The sequence below is a fragment of the Hydra vulgaris genome, chromosome 08 (genome assembly GCF_038396675.1).
Source record: "Hydra vulgaris chromosome 08, alternate assembly HydraT2T_AEP".
NCBI lineage: Eukaryota > Metazoa > Cnidaria > Hydrozoa > Anthoathecata > Hydridae > Hydra > Hydra vulgaris.
The window spans coordinates 34879505-34901468 of NC_088927.1; the positions used below are offsets into that span (position 1 = coordinate 34879505).

The 21964-nt window shown below is 29.3% G+C and overlaps 1 long non-coding RNA gene across 2 annotated transcripts; it reads left to right on the forward strand.

Annotated features, from left to right (window-relative positions):
- Window positions 1–1614: 1614 nt before the first annotated feature.
- LOC105848556 (uncharacterized) lies at window positions 1615–21651 on the forward strand. 2 transcript variants are annotated; one of them, XR_010640083.1, is made up of 4 exons: window positions 1615–1862; window positions 2133–2225; window positions 21212–21289; window positions 21502–21651. It is a non-coding gene; the product is annotated as an uncharacterized LOC105848556 (long non-coding RNA). The 2 variants fall into 2 exon arrangements; XR_010640082.1 differs by having other exon boundaries at window positions 1616–1862; window positions 21212–21266.
- The last annotated feature ends 313 nt before the right edge of the window (window positions 21652–21964 follow it).

A 21964-nucleotide genomic window follows, 5' to 3' on the forward strand; every position in this document is an offset into this window, starting at 1 on the left:
AGTTGCCTTGTAAATTCAAAATAATATGTTTGATAGAGTTGCTATTATATATGTTTAATAGAGTTTTAATAAATATTGCTTCTCTATTAGTATTAGTCTATAGTCGTCTCTGAAGCCTATAAACTTTTTTTTTTAAATAAAAGATTTTTATGGTTTGTTTTTCAAAGTTGATAAACATTTGTCAGAATATTGGTAAGTGAAAATGTTGAAAAAATTCCTAATTGAAGTTATTCAAGCAATAAATGAGCTTCAATTATATTTTTTATTATTATGATAAATACTTTTTAATATTTATTTTTTATTTATTTATGTATATATATTTATAATATTTATTACTGTTATTGTTGGAAGCTCGTTGAAATGCTTCAAAGTTTGATTACTAATAAAAATTGGACTTTGATAGTCTACTTTTTATTGATTTGTTAGTTCATTTAATTATTTAGTTCTGCCATTTTGTAATATTCGACTATTTTGTTTTAGTCTGCCTACTGTGGAAATATGGTTTTAATTTAGTATATTTAGATGATTCCAAATTTACTTTATTGATCATAAGCCAACAGAATAGAGAAAGAAATTCAATACTATTATGGTACTAACTTTGTTTATTAGTAACATTCCAAAACTATTTATTGCTATTTGTCATGTGTTATTTTATTTTACTATATTGTATTTGTCTTGTTGAAAATATAAATTTTCTTTATACTCAAGTGATTTGTTATTTTGGGCGATACAACTTGAACAGCTCTCATCATTTTGCATTTCTGCTTGATTAGTGGCGTCTTTAAGTCATTTTAGTAGCGATGTTAAAAAAAAAATCATGCAATAGAAGTCAAAAATACAGCTACCAAAAGTAGCGATGTTAAAAGTACAAATCATAAAATAAAAGTCAAAAGTACAGCAACCAAAAATAGCGATGTTAAAAATACGTATTATAAAATAGAAGTCAAAAGTACACCTATAAAACTAGTGGTATTAAAAGTACAAATCATAAAATAGAAGTCAAAAGTACAGCTATAAAACTAGCGATATTAAAAGTACAAATCATGTAATAGAAGTCAAAAGTACAGCTACCAAAAGATATCGATTTTGAAAACGAGGCGTACTTTCGACTTCTACTTTATATTGCTAACCAAACTATACGACCATCCGTTTTATGATAACCATCTAAGTAGCAATACGTTATGGTTTAAAAACTTATTAACTTAAAAATGCAAGAAGCATCAAGCGTTTTTACAATAAAAATAATTAAAACTAAGTTATGCTGCATAACTTATGTATATGCATATAAAGATCATTGATATATTTTATTACTCGCTTTAAAAAAATATATAACATAGTCCCAAAGGGAAAGGGGGCTACTACTCCCTTTACCCCCCCCCCCCCTTTCCCTAAACCCGCCCTGCCAATAAGATGAAACTTCTGAAAAACATTTTCAAGTTTAAAAAATTTTAACTCCCAGAAACGTAGAAGTTACGTTTTACTTTCAAAGTAAATCGTTACTTCTATGATGAAATCGAAAGCAAAACATTTACTGTTGACTCTCAATGAAAATTAAAAATCAAACAGTTATTATTGACATTAAAAACATTTTGTATTGTTCAACCTCATTTTTCTATTTTGGACTAATCTAACGAAACAATTTTGGAGTAACCTATCGGCTAATTGTATAACAAAAACTTAGAAAATTTCTAGAAATCTTTGAGGTTGGTAACGCTAATTTAGAGCTACAAAATCATAATCAAACCCAACGTAGTGGTCTTCATAGAGTTTGTTTAAGATGGTTTTTCATTTAGTAATAAGCATTATTAGATTGGTTTGGACCGTGATTATGTCTATTTGGGCATGTTGCATATACTACAATAGTAAGTTATTTAGAAGCAATGCAGCAAAACGTTGCTATTTGTTTTTCAATAGTTTATTTTTGCAAATTTTATCGACTTTAGTTTTATTTATCGTTTTTTTATTGGATGAAAAATAAGACAACACAAAAAGAGTTTTTAACTTGGTTCAAAAGTTCTATATACAAAATTCTAATGAAAGTTATACACTTAAAAAATACAAATCATAATACTAATTAACTATATTATTAATATAAAAGTAATTATAAATATACAAATAACTATGTACTTAAGGCAAAAAAGTTGAAAAAGAGACATACACAAAAATCGACGGTGAAAGTTATATTGGCGATAAAAATGACATAAAAAACGACAAGAATATACCAGGTAATTAATTTTTACTTCACCTTTTACGTAAAGATTATAATTTGGAATTTTTGAATTTTATCTTAATGATATATTATTATTATTTATTTCGTCATTTTACACATTTTACAATGTTATCTATAAATTTAAACAAATGTATATAATTACAAGCTGACTGGGGCAAGTAGAAGTCAAAATGTCTTATCATCAAGCCCCTTCGTGAAATACAGAAAAATACAATAAAATTTTACATCTTCTAATATTATATAAAAGAGTGATATTAATAAGTTTAGAAAAAAAAAATTTAAAGGTTAAAAAAGAATTTAAAGTTAAAAAATTAATAAATTAAAATAATGTTAAAAAAGAAAAAAATTATCAAAAATAACAAATAAAAAAATTACAAATCAGTACATATTCGTATACATATTTAATATAATATTAAAAATAAATAAAATACATTAAAAATAAAAAGTTTAAAATTATTTCAATTTTAAAAAAAAATGAGAGAATGTACGTAATGTTTAAATTTTGTAAGTGTTTTTTTTATAGTTCTTTTAAATGTAGCAATAGATTTTATTTTTTTCATATTTTCGTCAAGAACCGAATTCCACAAGCGTGGTACCCGGCATATAGTCGAGAAAACAGATTTTTTGAGTGATGTTAGTGGGATGTAGTAATTACTTATTGAATGTCTAGTTTCATATTTATGATTAATTCGAGTGAAACTTTTAAAAAAATATTTTGGAATCATTTCATTTTGAAGTTTAAACATAAATAACAAGTTATGGTATATACAGTGTCTCAAAAAATTATCCGACCAAAAAAGTTTTTCCCAATAAAAAATGTTTACGCTCTAAATTATACTAAAAACAATGAATTAGCGATACTTATTTTGTCTGTCATTTTAATTCTATTGGGAATAGTATGTTATTAAGCGTTCATTATATTTGATTCATGCTTCAGTTGGTTTATTATTTGACCTAAAAGAAACTTAGTACTGAATAAGCTTGTAAAAAAATTATCCGACCAAGCCATATTTATGTAAGTTTAATTAATTTTATGTGAAATTTGTTGAAATATTTTAGCAAATTTTTATACAATTAATGAAATTGATAACAAAAAACTGTTTTTTTGTAGTAAAAAAAAAGTTTTGTATAAAAAAAAGGTTTAATGTTTTTTTAAGTAAAATGGTTGGAGGTAAACGTCACTGGACTGTTTCTCAGAGAAATTTAGCTGTCGATCTAGTCAATCAGGGTAAAACCTATCGTCAGGTGCAGCAAGAGACTGGAATTCCTCATAATACAGTATCCGACATAATGAAGAAGTATAATTTGATCGGAACAACAGCCACAAAAGAACGCCAGGGTCGTAAAAAAAAAACTTCTAAGAGTTTTGATAGAAACTTAATTATACAAGTCAAGAAAAATCGCTTCATTTCTGCTCGAAAACTGGCTGAGCAAGCTGAAGAGAATTATGGAATCAAATTATCCCATCAGACAATCAGAAATCGTATCCGAGAGCAGGGATTTCAAGGACGACTTGTGCGTAATAAACCATATTTGAGTAAGAAACACATGAAAAGAAGATTGGAGTTTGCTAAGAAGTTCAAAAACATGCCGTTAAGTTTCTGGAAAAAGATCCTGTGGAGCGACGAATCGAAATTCAACTTAAAGTCATCTGATGGAGCCCAAAAAGTTTGGAGAAAAGCCGGAGAAGCCTACAAATTAAGCTGCGTGAGAGGAACTGTCAAGTATGGTGGCGGTAACGTGATGGTATGGGGTTCAATGGCTTGGAAGGGTGTTAGAAAACTCCAATTTATTGATACTATAATGGATCAGGTGCAATACAGAAACATATTAAAGCAAAATTTGAAGTCATCTGCTCGAAAACTTCGGCTAGGATCTGATTTTACATTTCAGCAAGATAACGATCCCAAGCATTGTGCCACTAAAACAAAGGAGTGGTTTGCTGAAAATAATGTTGAGGTCTTGGAATGGCCTGCACAATCACCGGACCTTAATCCCATTGAACATTTGTGGGAAATTGTAGACCGAAAAATTGGAGATCGGTCATTTTCCAAAAAAGAAAACCTCAAAGTGGCAATTGAAGAAGCCTGGGAAAAGATTCAATCAGAAGAAACAAAATCTTTAGTCGAATCAATGCCTAGACGTCTAGAAGCTGTAATCCAAGCAAAGGGAGGCCCAACAAAGTATTAAAATAATTGTTTTGTTATATAGTAATTTATTATGGAACAAATAATGCATTTGGTCGAATATTTTTTTGACAATAAAAAAACGACCTAAGTTCATTTATTTAAAGACTGAAAACTTTGTGATTCATATTTTACATTGAAATAAAGAAAATCTATTTAAAAACATGTTCTTTTATTTTTATTAATCTTGAGTTTACCAAAAAAGTCTAAATTTACGAAAATACAGCACTTTTTTTAGGAAAAATATTTAAAAAAGTGTTTGGTCGGATAATTTTTTGAGACACTGTATTTAGTTTGTATACATTTAGAGCATTTATTTCTCGGCACTTTCGTATCTATTTGCGCCCAAAACTAATCTACTTGCTTGCTTTTGCTTTGTATAAATAATTTTTAGGAAAGATGAATGATTGTTTGTCCAGGCAATATTACAATAGTTAATATGACTATGTATAAATGAAAAGTATAAATTTTTTAAATATAAATTATTTAAAAGATGTTTTGTCTTGTACATAATCCCCAGAGTTTTTGAAACTTTGTTCTCAACTAGCTTTTCCAATTTAAATGTTCATCAAAAATTATTCCGAGTATTTTTATTGAAAAAAGTCTTTTTATTTTAATATTGTTAATTGTTAGTTCAGGTAATTTAAGTGGAAGGTTCTCTGATTTTGATGGTTTAGCAGACAAAATATATTTCGTTTTTTCAATATTTAATGAAAGTTTATTTGCTATAAACCACTCATTAAGATATATTAATTCTGTGTTTACAATATCAAAAATATTTTTTAAATTTGAGTCAGAAAAAACATTAGTGTCATCAGCAAAAATAATAAATTAAGTAATTTTGAAGAAAAATAAATATCATTAATAAATATCTTTGGGGAACTCCGCAACTTCAATGATTCAAATGGGGAACATGTTAAGTCATATTATGGTACTCCTTGTTTACGATTTTGTAAATAACATTGCAGTCACTTTAAGTTGGAGTGAACTACTCCATAATTGCGTAATTTATAAATAAGAAACTTGTGGTTGACAGTATCAAATGTTTTTAATAGATCTAGAAAAATTCCGAGTGTGTAACTGTTGTTATCAAAACCATTTAAAATTTGGTTAGCAAGATTAATTACTGCATGTCCCGTGGAATGGTTATTGCGAAAACCAAACTGTTTTTGATAAAGAATGCTTTTTTTTCAAGATAATTGTACAGTCTGTTGTGCATAATACGCTCTAGTATTTTAAAAAACAGGAAGTATGGAAATTGGTCTGTAGTTAGATTTTATCGAGTCATTTACCGCTTTTGTATATCGGAATTATTTTTGCTAATTTTAGTTGGTCAGGAAAAATGCCGTTTTTTAGGGAAAGATTAAAAATTTTAAAAAGAGGTTTCTTTATAATATCTGAGACCGCTTTTACAACATCAGGCTTAACTTCATCCAGACCCGCACTTTTATTTGTTTTTAGCATACTAATCGCTAGTCGAAGTTCATCAATTAAAAGCTCTGACTCCTCCATAAGGAATCAGATTTTTTCAAAAAGGATTTAAATGATTTTTTCCCCTCAGGAATTACACCAGCAAGGTTTTTTTCTATATTTATAAAAAAGTTATTAAATGTTTCTGCAATTTCTTTATTAACAAAAGCATCTCTAATATCATCTCTTTGCAATCTTTTTGGCAAATTATCACTTTTCACATTTCCCTCTCCTGTTATTTCTTTAATTACATTCCATGTTTTCCTTGCATTTTCAAATGTTTTATTAAGCAATGAAGAGTAGTAATTTTTTTTAGATTGCTTTTTTAACTTTTCAAAAGAATTTTTTATATTTTTTGTATTTTATTTCATTTTTGCAGTTCTTTTTTTTTTAATTTTTTGGTAAAGTTTTTGTTTCCTTTTTGACGACTTAATGAGTCCACTCGTCATCCACGGACTTAGCAAGTTTTTAGAATTGATAATTTTTTTTAATTTTGGAAAGACCTTTTCGTATTGCCTAGTGAACATGCAAATAGACATCCAGGAAAAAAGACATCCAAGAAACCAATAAAATTAAAAGGTCCTCCATTTCTAAGATATTTTAGGACGTTCAGATTCTGGTGGTGATTGTTGTATACCCCATACCCCCTGTATCCGTCACTGCTAAAGCACAGTAAATAAAAACAACTGTAAAGTAATACTAGTGGAAAAAGGAGTGGAGCCAAATAAATTTGAACTATGTTTTTTGCATAATTTTACCCATTAGATAAATATAAAATTGAAATCTAAAATAATAAAACTTTAATAGAAAAATAACAAATTAACAGAGTACAGCATTATATGTTGTCAAGTCCAAAAAAAAAAAAAAAGTCAGCTTTAGACATCTGTCCACTTAGTAATAGTCTAAGTAATTTTAAAAAAATATTTTAAAGAAGGGGTAGTCAACCTTTTCATACCTAACGCCCACTTTTTCACGTCAATTGGAATTAAATGCTCATACCGCCCGCCAGTGTTTAAACAATTTATAAAGTAGAGTTACAGAAAATTAAAGCACACAAATACATTATTTTAGTACGCTAGAAAAATATGTAAAACAATTTTCTGCATCATAACAAAGTACTTTATTTATCACATTATCACACATATCACACGAATCGTGCGTATCACACGTCCTCTACTTGAAAACTAATGATAGAACACATGTTTTTATATTAGTTTATTAATATTTTGAAATATATAGAAATATTAATTATATTGTATTTAAATGTATTTAACTCGTTTAATTTAAAGAGGATCCTTAAGACTGGTTCTGTAAAATTCTTTTTTCATAAAAATTTAGCGAAGATCTCCTTCATCAAAAGTATTTAAGCAGTTTCTTTTTTTGGCCATGATTAACAGCACTAAAGCCTGATTCTACTAGACATGAGGAATGATATCAATAAATTGAATAACTGTTTCCACATTAATTGATATAAGAGAGATAATTTTTTATTTTCCATAATTTTTCATATCCACCATTACCGAAATTCTGTTTACTTTCTTTATCATATTTGATTTCAAATAATTCTTCTTGACACTTTGCAAAATTTTTAATCTTCGAATCGTTTTTTCATGTCATTTAAGTACATTGAGATAACTATTAAATTTTTTGATATCCTCTGGAGAGACATCATCTTTTATAGATGATAATCCAGGAAACTAATAAAGTTCTCTTTTTAATAGACTACCCAGTGGGCATGCGTCGTCCGGAGGTTGTCTGAAAGACGTCTCCTGGACGTCCAGACGTTCGTAAGACGTCCGACGGACGTCCCCCGGACGACGCATGCCCACTGGGTATGACGAAAAAGTTCAAATTTGTCAATAAATAATGACACAATAATTTGGCAACTTATTAGAGTTTTATTAATGCCTTGTCGCTATAAATTAATACCATTAAATCTCTTGAAAATATTTGAAAAATTTTTTTTTGACTATTGGTGATTCCATTGCTACTTTCAAAAAATTGTATTGTACTGTCATATAATGCAACAAAACGAATAAATCTTTTGACAGCCATTAAACTTCTGTTTACAAAAGTAATCTTATAAAATCTTCATTATTATCATAAGATAGCAGCCAAAATCATTATTACCATGAGATAGCAGCCATAATATTATTGGCATTAGATTTGGTTTTATTTGCAACTCAAATTATTATACTTAATGATGAATGAAGACTTTCACCTAAATTTTTTCAAACAAGATGTTGTCTGTGTATCACACATTAAATACATGAAACATATTTTTTCTTTCTTGTATATATATGTTGATTATTTATTGTTAAACAGCAAAATAAATGTTAAAAAAAAGAAAAAGTTAATTCATTTTGTGTGCTGTAAAAACTGATGATTTAATAAAATAACGCCGAGTATTGTTGTATAGAAAATTAGCTGTGTTAAGGTACCTAAAATATAATAAAATAAAAAACAAAAGACGTCACTGCAATGTGAATTCAAATATCAAAATATACGTGAAGGTAAAAAAGCAAAATTTACATAATTTCTATAGACAAATCCGCAGTGTTATTTCATAATAAAAACATAAATAAATACTTGTTTTTAATAGTTTAAAGGATATACTTGCCTATAGGCAAATAAAAACTTTTGTCTCTAAAATCCATATTGGGATATATCCCAATATGGATTTTAGAGACAAAAGTTTTTAATCTATAATAAACCAAACTAAAAGTTTTCAAATACTTATAACTACATGTTTGTGCATAAAGGTAAAAGAATCCAACTTTCCATTTAATTCCTCGTCTCTTTTTTAATTTATATGATAAACTTAACAAATTGGATGTTCTTCCGCTTAGGAATCCTTGCCTTTAAAATCTTTGTTTGAAAAAACAATCCCGCGGCAAGTCATTTTATCAATACAATGTTATATTATATAAACTAGATGTCTTACTTGCGGGATTTTATTGGACAAAAAATGTAGCCGCTTTTTTTTGTTAATTACAATAACCCGCCATTTCGCGAGGTTAGAATTATCTTGCTCTATTTCCACATTTTTTTATTTTGAGATAAAACGATTTAAAAAATTAAAACTTTAGGAGATGGCATATAAAAAGATTTTTATTACGTTTTCTCCGCAACTTTTTTGATTCTACCTTAGTATAGTAGAAAATAATTATTTTGAGGTACATGACAAAATCAATAACTCGATTTTTTCAAAAAGTGGAGATAAAACAAAATAATTCTAACCTCGCGATTTGTAAAAAGGGCAAAAGTTGAAGCCGAAGTGAGGAATAAAAATTAAAAATGCAAGTCAAAAGTTCCCAATAAATTAAAGATAATTCAAAAACAAATTTTGATAGTTATAAAATACTTATAAAAGCTTTTTTATGAGCTTATAAATTATTAAATTTATATTAATATAAATTATTATGAGCCTATAAATTATAAAAAAGTATTTTAATTCATAAAAATGCTTCAAAAGTGTCGGTCGATTTACTGTTGTCGATTTCGTATTTAATCGAAAAAAAATTAGAGAACCATAAATAATTATTTTGCAAGTATTATAATTTCCGCTTAACACTTTTACTTAATAGTATTTTAATTTAAAATATATTTACTTTATTTAAGAAAAGAAAAGTTAAAAATATTTGTTTACAAATTTAATCCGTCATTTGTAAAACGAGCAAAAGTGGCTTCACTTTTCGGACATCTAGTTATTAAATATATCATGTAAAATAGTAGGGCAGGTCGATATTGAAACTGAGTTATTAGACCGGTAGAGACGTATTACTGCAAATTAAAATATCACTCTGAAGAAATTTTCGTATAATTGCTTAGTTTTTTGAGGAAAGCTAATTTTTCACGCATTTTAATATATACAAACAATGTTTTTAAAAAAGTTTCAAACAAAAATAGCGTTAAAACAATGCTTTGAGAGAAAACATTTTTAAAACATAATAATTTTTACATATTATTTAAAAGAAAACACGTTTTTATTTTATTTTTAAAATATATATCTAATTAAAGAATAATATTTTATATTTTTATAATAAGTTTTATTAAAATAAATAAATTTTTAGATCTGAAATGATAGAAACTACCGAATTAATTTTATTTTCTCCTAACATCATCTCAGTTAATAAACACGTGGTGGCGTAATTACTCATGTTAAATCAAAAATCTCTACAAATAAGAAAAAAACAACTGGCGGAAATTCATTTTTTTGCGTGTTTTTTAAGCTCAAAGTTCTAATTTACAGAAAATATAATTATTGTGGATTTTGTAGCAATATTGTTGAGAATGTAGGAAAATGATCCAATAAATCAGTCTGAATTATACCTAGAGGACTATTATAAAAACTGTTAGTTATGATGTTATCAAGTAGGGTGGAAGACTTATTTGTAACTCTTGTTGATTTGTTTATTGTTGGAATAAAGTTATTTTCTAAAAGAGTATTCATAAAGTTCTTAGCATTATTATTAGAAGCATAGTTGATTAGGTTAATGTTAAAATCTCCGACCAAATAAATATGTTTCCTGGAATTTTTAAGATGAGTTTTAAACTTTTTCATATTACCAGATGGTGGTCTATAAATACTATTTATAATTATGTCTTTTTTTTCAGTTTTATTTACTAATTCAATTACTATGTAACGACCTCTGTGTTACATTAACAGAAAGGTCGTTACATAAAATATAATTAAGTGAATTGTGGATAAAAATACTAACGCCCCAACCTCCATTAAATTCACGTGATTAGTGAATTGATGTATAATTAACTATTTCAAATTCATAATTTGATTAACCACTTTTACACCAAGTTTATAAAACGAAAGTTGGAAGTAAGAGTTAACGTTTTATATAAATACTTAAAATACAAGACTTGAAAGGTATAAAATGAATAAATTAAATTAACATGATACACAAAAATAAAATTAACAAAACAAAATTTAAATATACAAGTATATAGCCAAAAAAGTATTTTTTTAAATAAAAATTCGTAAAAACATAAATAAATCAAAATAATTAAATTTAAAAATACATAAGTATAAGAAAAAATACATAAGTATAAGCCGAACGTTCGGACGTTCAAAACAGCCGAACGTTCGGCTGTTTTGCCGAACGTTCAGCTCGGCCGAACCTTTACAAATGTGCAAATTTGACAATCATCATACATTTACCTAAATATAAATAAAATTTAACTCATTCGTACCATAGCTACAGTTTAAATGGATAAAGTTTTTATTGAAAAAATGCGTACCAATTGAACATAGAAGGACATAGGATTTTATAAATGTATTTCAATACAGTTTTAGTTTAAATTTTATTATGTATTTTCAATACAGAATAGATTTAATCGGACCATTTAACTTTTTATTATTTAACTTTTATTTCGCTGATTAAACAATATTACAATTTTTCATATAAAATAAATAACATCGTAAACATAAAAAACCTTTATAAAAAATGTTTTTAATCTTTTTAATTTATAATATATATATATATATATATATATATATATATATATATATATATATGTATGTATGTATATATATATATATATATATATATATATATATATATATATATATATATATATATATATATATATATATATATATATATATATATATATATATATATATATATACTTATATAATCAGTCAGGGACTCAAAGAAGATAAGGATGATGCGTTTATCATCACAACCTTTTCATCGGGCCCCTTTAGTCACTCATTGAAATAAAAATACAAATAAACTTTAATTTTTAAAGAAAAAAAAATTTAATAAAGCAAAACTCATTTGTGTGTGTGTGTGTGTGTGTGTGTGTGTGTGTGTGTGTGTGTGTGTGTGTGTGTGTGTGTGTGTGTGTGTGTGTGTGTGTGTGTGTGTGTGTGTGTGTGTGTAAAAAATTGAAAACACAAAAAAAAAAAAAAAAAAATTAAAACACATAAGAAGAAGAAAAAAATAAAAGATAAATAAAAAGAAAAAGTACAAAAAAATCTGAAAACAAATACTGTAAACTATAATATATATGTCAGGAATTAAGGAGATGGATTTTAGTTTATTGTTTAAACGATGAAATGCTTTTTAGGTCTTTAATATTTTTATTTTGGAAACGATTCCATATTCCATATTACTTGACTAAAATAATTGTAAAATAAATCATCAATTGAGTATTATTTTAGTTCATCACAAAAATCTAATATTATAAAATCACCATTTGTTAATCTTAAAATAACAACTAGTAATTTAAACGAAAAAAATATTTTATTGAACTTAAGTTTGTTAAACGCGTTGCTGTGGTAAAATAAATAAATTTCTCTATAGAGAAAGTTTCTTACAGGCTTGCTACTCAAATGGTTTAACTGATAAAAAATATTTGAAAGAAACAAACTTAGGGAAAAACATTATTATGGAGTTCCATAATAACGCTCCAATTAAGTATTTTGTTATTATTGTATAATTGTATTATGTAATAGTAATAACAATCACAAATCAATAATTTTAGAAAAATAAAATGTCAAAAACATGAAAATCAATTATCACTTCTTGCCCTGAAGTTATAATATATAAACATTAATTTTTCGCCTCATTCTGCTGATAGTTTGTTTCTACTTGGTTTATAAATGTTGCCACCTGTACTAAAAAGTCTTTCACTTTCAACTGAGGAAAGTTTTAAATTTCCTCTGTTGAAAGTTTTTAAGTTTTTTAAAGAGTTTCCACAATTTTTCCACCATAAAAGAGGACTTTCTTTTTCCATAAAAATAGGGAGTTTTAAATACTCTTCAATCTCCATGTTGATCATTTGCACATTAGAGTGTGATCTTTTAAACCTTTTGCTATCTTTAGTAATTAAAAAATTGGAATCACATTCATTTATAGTTGTAAGTTTGGAAACTAGCCGAAAGTATTCATTAAATTTTGGATACGCTGGTTTCACAAACACTTCATTTGTATCACTTATTTGGGGTTCTTCACAATCAGAATCAAAGGATTCAAGTTCTTAATTATGTTGCTGGATTTTTTTGCATCTGCTTATTTAGTCAATTTTTTATTACATTCTCATCTTCTTTTTGATACACTAATTTATATCTAAAATCACAAAAAGTGGAAAGACATAAATAATTATCATGTAAAAATGTACTCAGTCTTTTGTCTACTGACTCTTTCAATTGTTCAAATAAATTATTTGTACTTATTTGTAAAAAAGCCTAATGCTTGATTAAAAAATACTTTAAGAGCCATAATCGAAGGAATAACATCTGATAAAAATGCTTCACGTTTGCTGAGATTAACGGTTAAAGTTTTTAACGGTTCTAAAATATGAAAAACTTTATCTAATAAGCCCCATTGGAATGAATTTAATGTTGATTGAGTAGCATAATCAGCTGTATAAGTTGCCAAAAGAACTCTTTGATCAAGCATACTTCCAATCATATTGTAGGAACTATTCCATCTTGTAGTAACATCTTGTATTAACCTATGCTTATTTGTACCAAGTTGTTCCTGAATTGCTTCTAATTTTGCTGCTGCTGTTGGTGAATGGTGAAAATATGTTGCCAGATGTCTGCAACAAACTAAAATTTCTTTCACAGATTGTTGCAACAAAATTGAATCATGTATAAATAACTGTATTGTATGTATAAAACATGGCATTGACTTAAAACCATCGCCTCTAACACCAGCTACCATATTGGTAGCATTACCTTGTAAAACAATGTGAATTTTTGTGTGTGGAATTTTAAAACTTAGCAAACCTTTATGTAAATACTCACTTAAATTTTTTTCTGAATGACTTTTCTGGAAAATACATTACTCTGAGTACTGCTCTCTGTTTGGAAAATTCATTATTGAGCCAGTGTGCTTTCATGCCTTTGAAGGCAAATTTTTAACTATTTGCTGTCCAAATATCAGTTGTAAGGGAGATATAACCGGCAGCAGATATATTACTCTTGATTGAATTACAGATTACCATATATTTGTGGAACAATATTTTCACTTAAGTAACTCCTACTGAGTATTTGGTAATTAGAGCATATCTCTTCAATTAACTTTCTAAAACCAAGATCTTCTACAATTGTGTATGGTTGAATATCCAACGCCATCATTTCTCCAATACGATTGTGAATCTTGATTGCTTTATGGTCATTAATATCCCAGTCTAGAGCAAGCTAATATCATCTCACGTAAGCGAAGAGTGGATAAGGTGCGCATTCATTCTCGGGTTACCTGACGAAGCAAAAAAACAACTACAAGCTGCATGTTCAATATCAGCAATTTTGCTGTATCAGATCGCTGAAAAATCAAGAAGTTTGGTAATCTTACGTCGTAAAGAATCGTGTTTTGTTAGTTGCGTAAATCCTGTTGCCATCAGTCTAAGACAGGTTCCTCAAGGCCGGCGAAAAAAGACCATAACTTGCTACCGTTGCGGCGAGGATAAACATATCAGTCAAAACTGTAGCGAAGAAATTGAGAAGAAGAGGTGCTTTGTGTGTGGAATGGACATTCACCTGGCCCTGCTTTGCTATAAAAAGTGTACGAACTCAAAAAACATGGAAAGGAAGCCACCCATTTTTGTGCGAGCGACTTTCCAAAAAATTTAAAACCGCCAACTCTTTGCGTATATGTCAATGGAAGAAAAATAAAAAGCATTGTTGGATACTGGATGCTCCAAATCAATTTTAAGTCGGGATATTGTAAACGCAAAAAGTGTCAAACACGCAAGAGAAAAGGTTGTTATGATGAATGGAAACTCAATTGAAATAAAACACCAGATTACTGTTAATCTTTCTATAAATAATACCACCATCGATTTGGAATGCCTGCTGGCAGACATTGTTCCCGAATATCAAATGGTACTTGGTATGGACTCAATACAACTGCTTGGAGTTGTCCAAGTCGGGAGAGACGGCGAAACCATAAACTTCAATGTGGAACAACTAACTATCGGTGCTATTGCAGTTTCTCAAGAAAAAAAGAATGAAGTATCCTCACCTACTATTCTAGAGCTGATTGATATAGACTTCGTAGCAGAATTCAAAAATGGCGGTTGGAGCGTATCTTGGAAATGGCTGATGGAACCACCAACTTTAACAAACAAAATTCCAAACTATCATACCTCTGAGGACGTTGAAAGTGAGTGCGAAATGGAAATAAGTGAATGGATAGCACAGGGATGGCTAAAACCATTTGAAGGGAGATGTATTGGCATCATTCCATTGATGGCAGTAACTCAACGAAACAATTTTAAAGTACGTTCGGTGATGGACTACCGGGAGTTGAATCAATTTGTATCCAGTCATACTGCAAATTGCGACGTTTGCAGTACCAAACTTTGCAACTGAAGAAAGTTGGGAGAAAATCTTGAGATAATCGATTTAAAGAAAGCGTACCTGCAGATTCCTATCGACGAAGTTTTATGGAAATATCAAGTTGTGGAATATGAAGGGCAGTGTTACTGTCTAACAAGATTGGGTTTTGGTTTAAATGTGGCGCCCAGAATAATGACTAAAATCTTAAAAAAGGTATTATCCTTAGACAAATTTGCCGAGTCTGGGACGGATTCATTTATTGATGATATCATCGTCAATAATAATATAGTGTCAAGTTGCAGAGTTCAAGTACTCTTGAAAAAATATGGCTTGGATTCTAAGTTGCCAGAAAAACTTGTCGGTGGTTGTGTGCTTGGATTGCGAGTGTACAAACAATGCAACTAAGTCCGTTGGAAACGTGACAACATAACCAAAGTTCCTAAAGGAAAAATGACACGTTGGCAAATCCTTTTTAGGTGCATTTTCTTGGTACATTTTCCAATAGCAAATTGGTTGCGCCCTTCGTGCAGCTATCTAAAAAGGGTTTCGAGTAGTTGTGGATGGGACTCTTTGGTGAACGAATGTGTTGTCAAATTAGTAAGCAGTTTAAATGAAAGACTTACAAAGGAAGATCATTCATGGGTCATGGAACGTCAAAAACACTTCTGAAGCAACAGTGTGGTGCGATGCAAGCAGTGTAGCTGTTGGCATAGTTTTGGAAGTGGCTTGGAATAGTAGAAGACTGTTCATGGCTGAGGAAACAGGATGATACGGCTCACATTAATCTTGTAGAGTTAGAAGCCGTGATAAAAGGAATTAATCTAGCAACAAAATGGGGATTCGAATGTGTTACCATAAAGTGTGATTCGGCTACTGTTGTCGGTTGGTTGAATTCCTTAATTATTGGTGGCAAACCCGTTCGAGTACACGGTCTTGGAGAACCACTTGTCCGTCACCGGTTGTCGATAATTGAAGACCTTGCGAAGGAGTGCGGTATAAAATTAAAACTTTTCCTGGTAAAGTCAGCAGAAAATAAAGTCGCTGAATTAGTCGTGAAGTTGCGAAAGATGTTTATTTGTGAATCCTGCGCCAGTTAGATGGGAAGAAAGAAATCTTGAAGTTGGAAAGAGCTGGCATCGTTTAGCTATTGGCATAGCTAAACGATTAGCTATTGAATAAGGAGCAAGTTTGCAGTTTAGAGAAAGTTACAGAACGAGAAAGAAACAACAGTGTGCTTCCATTTACAAGAAATATTCCGTGAAAGAGGACCTCCGTGGCAAGTTCTACTTGACATCAGCAAGACTTTTCACTCAAAACTCGTTGGTAAATTATGCGCAGTGTCCATCCTGTTTCGCTGCGCTTACAGGCCATCTGGAAATGAAATTGTTGAACGTCATCATCGCACAAGCAAGGGTATGGCAGCCAGAAGTGGAAAAGATCCGTTAAAAATGGTATATGGTAAAACGTATCTCCAAGAAAAATGACGATGAAACATAGCTCCCCTACAAAGCTATATTTTTCTATGAGTCGAAACCACACACAATTTCTGCTAAAACTAACGAGGAAGTTCTCCACAACTATGCACAAGGACAACAAGTATTTATAAAACCACCTGACTCAAAATGTACGAGCGAATGGAACAGAGGAAGAGTCTCAGATGAAGGACGAGGAGTTTTGGTAGAAATCAATCTATTGCCAAGACACATGTCGGACGTCCGTCCTGCTCCAATTGTAGCTGACTCGTCTATTAGAGAATCGGAAGAACTCATAGCGGGTTCCAACTTCAAGATTACGTTCTTCCAATCTAATTAGCGCAGGATCCACCAATAAACATCTTTCGCAACTTTTCACGACTGATTCAACGTCTTTTCTACAAACTTTCTCCTTCGGATATGTATGTTTCATCAAATAAAGGGTTCCAATAATTGACGACCAAAGTGATGAAGATTATGAAACGACTTGCGAAATGCTAATTCGACGAAGGCTTCAAATACTTGGAAAATTGGTCGAGGATAACGCCATAAATGTAAATGTTACATGGGTACCAACAGCAAAAAATATTGCTATTTGAGTGATAATGTTAAATCAATGCATTAAAATGTATTTTTGATAATAGAGTAACAGTACAATTTGCCTAATATGGACTCCCTTGTGTCATCCTAATGTTGACCCAGATTCACATTCGGAATACATTTTACAGACTTGATCAATCTTTAATTATTATTGCTGTTTTTTTAACAACTCATTATTTCATGTCAAGAATGTTATCTGTAAACTGTATTTTTAAGAAATTTCTTTTTATATTTAGATCTTGAAAGCCAGGTTCAAAAAAAAATCACACTCAGAGTAATTTTAACCTGCAAGCACTACAACAAGCAGTATTTGACTACAACGTCAACGGTTTCTCTTGCGGTATTTGACTGCAACAAACTCTGGCCGGATATTAGAGATATGGTGGACAAAATTATTTCAATTATTTTTTTTTTACTAAAACGCTTTATACGTCAACGTTATTATTTTGCATTAAGACATATTTACTTTTATTGTAAATTTTATTACTAAATAATATTGAAAATTATTTAACAAACTTTATAAAACTTTAAAAACATGGATTTGAAATCTTTTAATTTCAAAAATTAACTTCTTAAAATAATGTAATAACTTAGAGCGTCAAGTTGGATAAAAAATATCACAGTAAAAGTAGATTCGGAAAAATTATCATCTTTATATAATAATGTGTTCTTAAAATCTATTACATGCACATGAATGACATTTTTAGGGTTTTTTATGTTATCCGCTCTAACAACCGTTATATTAAATAAAAAATGTTTAAGAAAAATTACAAGGATAAGAAAGCAACACTTGTATTAATTTATATATTACAAATCTGCTAATTATAGAGCTGGTTTGTTCAACAAATCTAGAACTTCACAAGGAAATTTATGCTTCAATTGTTACTAAACTTTAATTTTCTAAGAGATTTTCTAAGATGGGATCACTGGACACAAAGAGATGTTATGATGGGATCACTGGACACAAAGAGCCTATTAATCAAATCTTGGCTTGTATCTTTTCTCGAGGTCTTTCTGCTGAAACGTTTCCGAAAGTTTTAAAAGTCTTTGTTTTGCCTATTTAGGGCCTCTTCTGACATTATTCCAATCGGAAGGTGTTGTCTTGTAATTATGGCATGACCAGAAATATCTGAACAGATTGTGTCTTATAGTACCAAGAATACTTTGATATATATAGTTTTAGCGCAGTTATGAAAAAAATTTTAAATTTTGTAGAATCTATTTCGTAGAAATACAAGACAAGCCTTTAGCCTCTGGAAAACATCAAAAGAAATCTGCATCAGCACTTACCAATGATTCTTGTTTGTATTGCGGTGAATTATATCTTAGTTCCACTGATGCATTGATATAATGTTAAGGACCTTGTATTCAATGGGCTGAAGTGTCATGTGCAGGTGTTAATAGCAAGGATAGTCGCTTTATTTGTGAAAATTGTAGGCTTAACGATTAAAAGTCAAAGGAGCAGACAGTAATTAGCAATTAAAAAGTTAATGAAATTTCGACTATTAAAAAGTGGCAATTGAAAAGTAAAAATTGGCAACTAAAAAGTGAATGAAATAGTTGGTTAGGTCTTATTAATTAGGCATAGGCCTACTAGTATATTATCTTGAACATATTCTTGCTAGCTAATTTTACTATGCAATATTTTAGCTCCTTATACTAGTCTCTTTATTGGTGTTCGTTATCTTGTCTCTTTGTTTGTTATGATTGTTATGGTTTTTTAGAACAGTTTTTAAACTGCTTGTCGTTTTTATCATTAATACTTTTTTAACTCAGTAATTTAAATTAACTTAAATTAACTAAGCTGCATTTACTGATTCACTTAGCTACAGCTATGTGAGATTATAAAACTAACTAAAAAAATACTGTTTCCTAATGCGAATCCAGGGTCAACATTAGACATTTTGAAGAATACTGCCTTATATGGCCCCTAAAAGTAAAATTTAAAATAATAATTTTTCAATTTTTTCATTTTTTCATTTTCAAAATTTTAAATAATAATTTTTCTTAATATTCTGGTTAACAGCCAGAATATTAAGAAAAATTAAAAAGAGCAGAATATTAACCAAAATTAATTTAGAGCAGTCAACCCTATATATCTTAATTCGAAGTCCAAATCGTTGTAGTAAGAATGTTTGGCTTCTTATCTGAAGAGTTTTTATTTTAAAGATAAATATAACGTATCAAAAGTTTCCTCAAACAACAAACCAATTATAAGAAAAATCTCTTCAAAGAAATGTTTTTACTTACAATAATGCACCAATATATATATATATATATATATATATATATATATATATATATATATATATATATATATATATATATATATATATATATATATATATATATATATATATATATATATATATATATATATATATATATATATATATATATATATAGGTTTTATGGCAGTAACGTAAATTGAGGCGTTTTCCGGCCGGTCGACGTACACGGCAAATGCCATCGCTCCCAATGATGTTAAACTTCGATTCATCACTGAACAGGACAGTTCGCCATTTCTGCACATTCCAGTCAATATGAGATGTAGCAAACAGGAGTCTTTTCTTCTGGTTTTTTAGTGAAATCAGCGTTTTCTTTGCAGGGCGTCGAGAAAACAATCCGGCTTCAACAGCACGCCGTCTGATTGTTTGGTCCGATACAGGCAGCTCTAATTGCTTTTGTATCTCGACTGATGATATCCAGGGATCCTTCTTGACGGATCTGACGATCATAGAATCCTCTCTAGAAGTGGTGGAACGCGGTCTTCCACCTTTGTTATCTGCTGCCAACTTCCCCGAAGAACGATATTTGGAACATAGTCTTGATACGGTCCATTTTTTCACGCGATATTTATCACAAATACTTTTTTGTGACATTTCACTTAGGTAATCGCCAATAATTTTCTTTTTTACTTCCAATCCAAGACTGTCGGGAGCCATTTTTGCACTTGAAGTCATAAAAATAATAAAAATAAATAATCACGCTTCTCAAGGCTTACCGTGTTACATTTACCTTGTGATGATACAGTAATGCTCTGTGGAACACAACGTCTTGGTTGGATGTGGACTGTATTGATGTAATGAAACACTTGTTGTATTTCACTTTTTGTATTGATGTTCTTCGATAAAACACTTTGATAAAACTCACTTCGATAAACTGTCTTGATAATACTGACTGATTGACTTCCATATACTGACTGAATTGCAAGTCGATTTACATGTCTCTTATATAGTAAAATGAACCTGTGTGAACCTGTTCTGGAAGATTCTAGATGCTTCTCTTTGATGCTTCTGGAAGCTTCTGGATGCGTCTGGATGCTTCTGAATATTTCTGGATACTTCTGGATGCTACTGGACGCTTCCAGATGCTTCTTCTGGAAACTTCTGGAAGCTTCTGCATGCTTCTGGATACTTCTGGAAACTTCTGGGTACTTCCTTTAATTATTAAAAAACTTCCGTGACGTTGACACGGACCAGACTTAAGAAAATGAAACAAACCAAAAAAGTTGCACTTGTTTTGTCCGCTGCAAAATGGCACTTGTCAACGAAATTCTGCCTGTGTGCTGTCACCTGTCAGCTGATTGCTCATGTCATGGCATGCTATGACTCCAGACTCCTGAACTGTTTGCTGTGGTAATATAGTTCGTTTCGTTTTTAAGACATTTAAAATTAAGAACACTTTTTAGCATTGTTCGATGTTGGTTGCAAATGTTTTGTCCAATACTATATATATATATATATATATATATATATATATATATATATATATATATATATATATATATATATATATATATATATATATATATATATATATATATATATATATATATATATATATATATATATATATATATATATATATATATATATATATATATATATATATATATATATATATATATATATATATATATATAACTGTTCATATTGTATTTTAGCTTTAGTCTAACACTGAATTGCAGAACTTATTTGCTTGTTTCATCCTTACTATTGGTATGAAGTAACTGTTTGCTGTGGTAGTATAGTTCGTTTGGTTTTTAAGACATTTAAAATTAGGAACACTTTTTAGCATTGTTCGATGTTGGTTGCAAATGTTTTGTCCAATACTGTATATATGTATATATATATATATATATATATATATATATATATATATATATATATATATATATATATATATATATATATATATATATCCATACATATAACTGTTCATATTGTATTTTAGCTTTAGTCTAACACTGAATTGCAGAACTTATTTGCTTGTTTCATCCTTACTATTGGTATGAAGTATAAAAAAGATTTGAGTCGATTTTGGTTTGACTGGATTTAATTTTTATTGTAATATTATAATACTTGACTTAATTGCTTTTAGTAATCATTGCTTCAATTATTAATGTAGTTGCTCTTCCACCACCATTGCGATAACCAAAATCATTTGTTTAAATTAGTAATTAAAATTATAAGTAGTCATGCCCTTTAATACATAATTTGCACAGAGAGGTTAGAGGTTAGAGCGCTGAGTCTTAATCTTGATTATTGCACATAAGTTACGCAGGGCTGCCGAGAGATTTCATGACACCAGGGATAAATCATCTAGTAGTCGCCCCTTTAGGCATGCATGATTTAAAAAAAAAATTAAGTCAAAAGTATATACAATCACTCATATTTATGATTGCATACGCTTTTAA